The sequence below is a fragment of the Nematolebias whitei genome, chromosome 5, assembly GCF_014905685.2.
Source record: "Nematolebias whitei isolate Nwh7 chromosome 5, NemWhi1, whole genome shotgun sequence".
Lineage (NCBI taxonomy): Eukaryota > Metazoa > Chordata > Actinopteri > Cyprinodontiformes > Rivulidae > Nematolebias > Nematolebias whitei.
In genome coordinates, this window is record NC_056502.1 from 39,739,094 (window position 1) to 39,748,053 (window position 8,960).

General features: G+C 40.3%; 1 protein-coding gene across 1 annotated transcript in view; it reads right to left on the reverse strand.

The window, feature by feature from the left end:
• LOC119409553 (plectin) overlaps positions 1 to 8,960 on the reverse strand; it is a 175,947-nt gene that overhangs the window by 166,126 nt on the left and 861 nt on the right. The window lies entirely within an intron of this gene.

The window sequence follows — 8,960 nt, forward strand, 5'->3', positions numbered from 1 at the left end:
GTTTTTATTTGTTTAGAGGTCCTCTACAGCAGGAGACTGCAGCAGCAGCGTACACAGATGTGTAGTAAGTTGTAGCATTCTGCTTAATAATGTTTTTGTTGTCCTCTCTAACTTTTCACGGCTCACTGAAGCCTCGAAGCCAAAAACCCAGACCAATAACAGACTTAATAAAGCACCACAGCCCTGCCCTGCAGAACAACACGGAAACAAAGAGTCTTTGTCTCGGACAAAAACCAGGTGTTAGAACCTCAGTCATTTCCACACAAATGAGTTTTCCACTCTCCTTTCTTCCTCTAAAACCACAAAGCCATGTGTTCCAGCCCTCGTAAAAATCAGAGAGAAGCTAAACATTGCTTAAATACCAGAGAAGTTCTTGTTTGTGTAAAACAGAAGCAGTGAAGCTGCTGTGCTGTTCAAACCTGGCAACCTGTGAACAAATGAGATGACAGCTGGCATTCAGTCTGCTGTTCATGCAGAGCTTAATGTATAAAAGCAAACAAGATGTCAGAAAACATGGCATCGAACACAATCATCTAGCAAAATGATGCAACAAATACAGGAGTCAATAAAGAAAAGTCTAAAATTTAGTGTGATCTACTGACTGCAAACAAATGACAAATACACGTTGACAAAGTGCTGATATTTTAAGTGTTTCTATTGTCACTAATTGTCCTGATGCCGTGTTTCAGCTTACAAGGTCATCGTCTCTGCTTTGGCAGCTGTCCTCGTCCCTTTTCACAGGAACGAAGGAGGTCAGGCTGTGAAATCCAGCAGCGCAGCCAGGTTGTCCAAACTACTTCAAAGCTAAAGCTGAAAATAGGCCAAGCCACTTTGTTCAGATTTAATGAAGAAAGCACAACAGCTTTATTTTGTAACCAGTGGGACAGTCAGGAGAACATTTACAACTTTATGAACTTATTTGTTTCTCCTTACTGAGTCTGGAATTACCCAACAATCAAAATCACTTTTATACATCACAAATATAAATAAAAGTAAATTAGGCCACTGCAAGTGCATATATGTAATATATATACACCACATGGAATAACCTTCTGTAAGCTTCTACCTCAGTTATTTGCGTGTCGTTTTGTACGAGCCATAAAACGGACGAACTTCAGGCAGAAAAGAAGAACAGCTTCTGTTCTGCGTGCGTGCAGACAAATTATTGGAACATCTCTTCAGAGCTACGTTCTCTGCCTTAAAAGGCTCTAAAGATGAGTGAGGAAGCGTGACCTCTGCCCTGAACTGTGCCTCAGCCGATCCATCACAAGCTGCAGGACGAGGACACAGCAGTGAATAAATTATTTATTAACTACTATATAAATGAACAAATCAATGTACATACTTTGTTTACTACAGAAACTCAGCAGCACAATCTAACTTGTGATAAAGTGACACCCTGCAGGAGTTCATTGTGTTTTTTTTCATTATATATTATATAGACAAAACACATGAATAGAAATGTAACGAACATGTTCCTCTCATGTTTGAATATCAGGTCTTTGCCAGCATTAACAGCTTTTAAAAGGCAGATTTTTTCTTGCACAACTGATAATAGGAAAGCCCTAAAAAGTACTGCAACTGTATTTGAGCATTTGAACATATTTCAGTGACGTGATTTCCAAGAAAGTTTAAATATCTAAAGTAGTTCAGCATTGTTCTCCCACACGGTCAGAGACAGAGACTCTCAATAAATGCAGTTGGGTTAAAAATTAACACTAAAAACTATTTAAATTATTCTTTTTGTTGTGCATGCCACATATAAACTGTAAAATATACCATAGAACATTTATAAATGACATGATGGAGGATGTCATTTGAAAATATCTCAACAAAGTCTGAGCGTTTTGTGAAGTTTGTGTGAATCTGATAAATCAGGTGCAGTTGGCTGATCTTATTAAGGCTTCGTTCACACTGTAGATCTAAAGAAAAATCACTGTAATGTCACTTTGATTGGTGAAATGTGCTGCTGATTATCCATGCTGCTGATCTTATGCTGCTGATTATTTCATGCTGCTGTGTTCATTCGTACTCATCTGCTCTCAGAGACTCATGTTCGTGCTGCTGTTGTTCGGTGTATTGTTTTTGTACTATTACGTGTTTAGCATATTTTTTAGTTCATATCTTAGATCTTATTACTGTTTCTTTTTTACAATTTATACTTTTGATGGATGTAACTGGGACCCTGTGTACACAATTTTGTTCCACCTCATGTACCACATGAGATGTGAACTATAATAAAACCAACTTGAACTAATGCTCAGTTCTGATATTTAAGTGTTGTTCATATCATAGAAATTTGACCTCCATCAGTCTCTACTATGAAACATTTACAGTTCTGGGGCGACCCGTATGTGCAGAAGAAAACGTGATGTCACACGCAGCACGCTATGGAAGTACAAAGTAAATATGGACACATTAACATGTGTGATGCTGAAGATGTTGTTGGATCAGAAATAATTACATTATTATTTGATAGGCTTGTTTGGTCCAGTGTTCGTATTTAATCTTGTCTCTTGATTGCTCCTCTGGCACAGCCTTGTATTTTGGAACAGGAGCGTCGTAGTGAAGGTAAAAACAAACTCAAGTATCTATCCCATGATGTTAGCATCAATACGGTCCAACGCTAACTTTAGTGTCATATGTTGCCGTTTATCCTCAAATGGGAAATTAAAAGAACAAAGACGAAGCAACTGGATGTTTGTTCTGTAGCCGAAGACGTGCAGAGCTTCAAGATTTAAATTGCAGGAAGTTGGTATCATGTTTGTTAATATTTGGATCACGCTGCTCTCCCCTGATGTAAAGGTTGGATAAAATGAGACATGACCGTTCGGACTGTGGTCGCTTTGAAAAACTTTGGATATGTATCCGGTTTAGTACCACATTAAAAAAAAGACATGGATTGAATTTGAAAAAAAAAAAAAAAGTCAAGTTCAGACTGTCATGAACAAAAAATGTGATTTGAGCCACATTTGCCTGCAGAGTGAACGTACTGTAAGTTTAGAGATGATCAGTGTGCTGCCTCACTAAACTCAGTCTTTACAAACATTCATCACAACAACTGCACAAACGTCTTGAAGCTATGAACACAAACCTGTCTTAACATTCAAATGTGCCCTAAACAAGGTGAAAATGGTGACATTCTAACATTTCAGCAGCCTCTGTGGTGCGGCTGCAGATGTAAATTAAACCTGGAAGCTAGTGGAAATGCAAACCTGCAATAAAACAGGCAGAGATAACACTTTCTATCACTTTAGACCGTTAGAACTCCTGACAGGCTGAACTTATCTTTTCCCTTCAACTCTTCATGCACTAATAGTTTAATGTCATTTCTTTGTCGTGAAAATGACCTTTGTCCTAAATAGAATATCAAGGACTGATGTAGATGGTGCAGGAGAGCAGAAGAAGAAACTAGTAAACCATGACCAGAGTTAGCCGAGTGATGGGAAGAAGTTTTTCTCATCAAAGTGAAAGAGAAAGTTGAAAAGCGAGCTCAGCTCCAGGATTTTGTCCTCTCATAACTACTCGTTTGTAAGTTGATGCAGCTTAAAAGCTTTCGCAAGGGCTCTCCAAGCAAGATTGTTAACTCTGACCTCTTAAAACGTCTCAGCCTCTGGCAGCCAGCCAACTCAAGACAAGAAATACATGAGAAAGGGCAGCAGAGGAAAATGTCACCACTCGTAAAGGTAACTTTTCAACCAGTTGTACGTTTTTATCCAGCAGCAAATGTCAGTCACCAGTCAGTGTGTATTATATGAAAAAAATCGAACAGTCTGTTTACAATCCATGATCTAAACACTATTGCACACTTAGTTGTCACTTTTCTCTCAAAAGCGCTTACTCATCACATAGAAGTGCGTTACTGACGGCAGCACACGGTCGGTAACGTGCTGGAAATAGATACAGCAGCAGTCATTCATAAAAAGAGCTCTGCTTCAGGCTGCATGTAATGAAACAGCAGTCATCCTCCATTATTAATACTTATACTCTGGTTGCTTCTGTTTACATCAAAACTTCAATTTCAATTAGACTTTTTTGAGCCAGGAATAACAACTAGAATTTACTGAGGTTTTAATTACCCACAGCAAACAATCATCTGCCAAAAAATAACAGCTTAACTGGAGAGCTTAACAATGCTGTCGCTATATTTAGGCGAAATATGGATGCCAGCTGTGACTGTGCACGCTCGGTTCCCCAACGCAAACACGGGAATCTCCCACTAAAGCAGCCCAGTAAGTTCACCATCAGCTGCTGGTACAATTTGTGTGAGAAGACAATGAGAAGACAGACAAGCATTTACCATCCAGCCCATAACAACTCAGAGCAGCCACTGAGACGGACTGATTCTCTCTAAATAATGTAGTGAACTCGGCCTCCGACCAAAACCTGCCTCTGAAGACCTTCGTGGGACAGGAACTGTTATTTCATTGATTTGAATCCAGAAATACAAATTAGCTCATCCAGAGACTGTCTAATTGTATCCTGAAGTAATCAATTGAAAGAACACTCTTCTTTTATATTATCATTACTATTTTACAATATCTTGATAAATCAAAAGTGTGTTTAGTTCATATCATTTCTAATGTTGAAGTGAACTACTCATTTTAAATCAACTGTGAAACAGTATTAATGATTTTTTTTTACACCTCATTTAAATTAGAAATCAAGTTAAATGTCTATTTACAAAGTAATTATGCATTTTGATTTTCTGTCTAAAGGAGAAGTAGTGATGTCGGTCGAAAGTCAGAGACAGTCAGAAAGAAGTTATTAGAACAGGCTGTATTGTTTTTAAACCTAGCAAACAGTAAAAAGAGAAACACTGGCATCTGCTTCCTCTCACTTCTTTAAAACATTTCTCTGTCTGTACTAAACGTTCCTAAACATTCCTGCTGTCTTTTTGACTTTTAATAACCCTCTGACATCACTGAAACACACCCCCTGTTGGTTGTTTCAACCAATCAGGAAGTCCTAAGTGACCAGAAGTGAGAACGCTTTTAAAAGTCGACACTTCCTGGAGCTATTCAGTCTTCTGAGTCTACTGGGTCTTCTGGAGTCTACTCCGTTCTTCTGAAGTTTTGAATCTGAGCTGAACTCAGTTTTTGATGGAGTCTTCTCAAGCATTGTGGAGTCTTCCACTTCTGAGTGGAAACTCTGACGGACTCAGACTGGCTGTGAATCCACCCGGGTGTAATGCCTCCAACTTCGAAGGGAACTGAGCCTGTTTGTTGAACGGATTAAATCGACTCGACTTCTGACGATGGCCAGCCGCTCTTACCGGAGACGCTGGAAGGTAGAGTTGAAATGGACCCGACATCGGAGCTGATTTATCTCCTGCGAAGGTAACGAGTCGTGACGCGCTAAGTGTACCGGAGGTTTGAGCTGGTGTTGGAAGAAGCGTGCCATCCTGGTCTAAACAGACACCTCCCTTCACCCATCTTTTCTCTTCACCCATCCTTCCTTTAAACTCTTCTATTTTGCCAGTAATCTAGATGCCTTCAGAAATGTCTTGTTGTCTTATTAGTAAAGCGTGCCAAGTTTTTTTAATCAGAACCAGATCAGCTAATCACGTGTACATGTTTTGATGTTAAATTTTGATTCTGTTAAATAAATGACCACATTTATTCTGATGGGTCAAAGGAAATTTAACGTCTCGCCACTGATTAAACAATCCTCACAGTTACCTCGTCACATGGCATTAATTTAACTCGAAAAAGAGAGAACCCGTTATATTTAAATAATTAGTAGTGAAGGTACAGCAAAGCTGACCTTGACACACTACAATAAACTCATTATAAAAGTATATTTAATATGAAAACCAGCAGATTATTCAGTCCTGAGTTTTGCTCATTTACAGCACCACTGTTAAATTTAAAACTAACTCATAACCTCAAAATATCCTGATGCATGCTCAATAATCCAGGTAGAAAAATCCAAAAAAGTTAAATCTGGTCCTCTGGACATTCAAAAAAAAAAAAAAAATGTAGAAACGTTTCTACATTTTTTTGCCTTTTTTTTTTTTCAAGTCCAGAGGACCAGATTTAACTTTTTTGGATAACTCATAACCTGTTAAGATGTCTTACTAGTTTACAACTAGAACACCATCTCTGAACGTAAAACGCATCAAAGCTTGACAACAGGAAACTAAAGCTACAGTTCACACAGGCTCACCAACATTAGTTAATAGGAAATTAATCAAATGCTGTCTGGTCTGACGAGTCTTGTTTCACTGGACTCCAACGGCCCCCACAGTCACCGAGTCTCAATCCAAACAAGCACCTTTGGGATGTGGTGAAACTGGAGATTTGCATTATGGGTATGCAGCCACCAAGGGCAATCCTCAGCAAGATGGGCGAGGACAACGACAGGGAGCCCTGTCTAGCTAAGGATGTCCTCTGCACATTTTTTTTTCCCTTTTTTTTGGGGGGGGGGGGGGGGTCGGGTCTTTTATGGGTTCCTTCATCTTTTCCTTGAAGAATCATGTTTGATAAAGTTCCCTTGGCCTTCACTACCTGTGAAAACAACTTCAATTTATTTTTGTAAAGAAAGGAGTCATGATCTCCAATGAGAACATGGACTCTACAGCAGACCTCAGCACTTGTGGTGTGGGAGGGCCAGCGGACCTGAAGCAGTTATCAGTACCAGGTCAGTTCAAATACACATTTACTTTTCTCTATCAGGGTGCAGGCTTCTGCAGCACAGAGAAGGAATGACAAGACAAGTGGATGTAGGAGTCTAACTCTGGTAGCCAGTGACACTGATCTATCCTTCTAAGCAAGTTTGAGTCTTGCACTAGCAGCTTTGGCAATGCTTGTCTTGACCTCTTTAATTGAGGTGTTCTCCGAAGTGAACAAAGACTAGGGTAGTTTCTAACTTGTTCGAGTTCTGTGTCCCTGATGTTTACTATGGCAGGCCTCTGTTTACCAGATACCATTGTCTTGGTTTGCTCCAGCCTAATCTCCATGACAACTACTCACAGAGTCCAGGTTTTTTGCTTGACTTGTTGGATCAGTGGTATGACCATTTATAAGCTCTATGTTATTGGCAAAGTGAATATTGTTGAATACTTTTTTCATCTATAGTACCTTTGAGCTAAATTCAAATGTCAGATTTTATACAAAGTAACAAATATTTATCCATCCATCCATCGATCCATTATCTTTACCCACGTCTTCTTTTACAGGTCACAGGGGTCGCTGGTGCCCATATCCAGCCATCACTGTGCAAGAGGCAGGGGACACCCTGGACAGGTCTCCAGTCCATCACAGGGACACAGAAACAAATGAGACAAACAACCATTCACTCTCTCACTCACACCTAGGAACAATTTAGAGTTACCAATCAGCCTAACATGCATGTTTATGGTCTGTGGTAGGACACTGGAGTACCTACGGAAAACCCATGCATGCACGGAGAGAACATGCAAACTCCACCCAGAAAGTTACCGGCTAGGATTTGAACGGGGTGACCTGCTCGCTGAGAGGCAACAGCTCTATCAACTGTGCCACTGTGCTGCCCAAGTTAAGACCCTGATAGGGATTTAAATACCAAAAATTAAAAAAATACATTTTTTTTATCATCATATAAAAAAAATCACCACAAACTTGGTCTCGCAGAAAGCTAAATTGGATAAGTGAAATATATTTTTTGCTGTGGTTTAGCGATGCCATTTAGGGGAAATTTAGAAACAGCAATGATATCAATGGCTGGCCAGCAACACAGAATCTACTCACAGTGTTCATGTAGTAACACATTCTCATTTGGAAGCTGTGTGTTTTACAGAGTGGCTATCAACCATCACATAGGCAAATGCCTTTTTTGCATGGTAGCATGTTGGAGATACCATGACACAGCTTTCATCTATCCAGTAAATGTTTTGCATAATATCAATATGTAGCTTCAACCTGTTGATTCAAGTCAACTATGTAAATATTGGCTGAAGCCAAACATCTAATTCTCTAGTTGATGTCCTACCAACATGTGTTTAATATAAACAAGAGAAGTTATTAAAATGAGTGTTGATATTTACAGTCAAGATAGAGATGAATATTCAGTTGACCAAGTCCTCTTTATCATCATGCTGTTTTTCTTCTCTGTCATTAGCCACACACTCCTCTGCACTTTCAGCTCATCAGCCCTGATTCACTGCACCTGTTCTTTGCTTATTTAAAGAGTTCCACTTTCACTTGTCCTTTGCCGAATTATTATACCTTCCATGGTCCCTGATTTTCAAGCCTTCACAGTTTCATGCCTAGACCTCAAGCCTTGCTCTCTGGATTACTGATCTCACACATGTTTCCTGGATTCTTCACTTTGCCCGTCCCTCTTTTGGATTTTTGACTTCACATCAGACCACGGTAAACAACTCTGCTTTCCCTCCATGACTACGATTATGGATTATGACTTGGCTCTGGTTTCTGCTCTCTGTTTCCCCGTGTATGACCCCTGCTTTGTTATCTGGACCCTGCTCTTGGACTTGCCCCTCCACGAACCATGTACTGAAGCTGTTCTGCAGTGACGTCATTGTTGACAAGTGACTCTCTCCCTAAAGCCTGTGAGGACCTGTTAACACTCCTGATCCCGACTCCAGCAACTGGTAGCAAAAATCAATAAAGCTGTTCATGTTTTTGCACTCCTGTGTCTGGCTTGTATATTAAGAATCCAAAAACCCTGGTTCCGTGACAGAATAATCTCGCCAAAATGGATTCAAAGCCAGAACATGAGTGGCTCTCTGGGTTGGAGGGCTCATTGAATAACCTGGACATTCAGATGCAGCTCATGTTGACCATGCTCCATGTCAAGTTTTACACACCCACCCCAGAGACCCTTCCTTGCTCATCGCCTGCTGCTGCTCTGATCACCAAGCCTGCTGCAGCTCTGACCCCATCGCCCGCTGCAGCTCTGAGACCATCATCCGCTGCAGCTCTGACCCCATCGCCCGCTGCAGCTCTGACCCCAGCGTC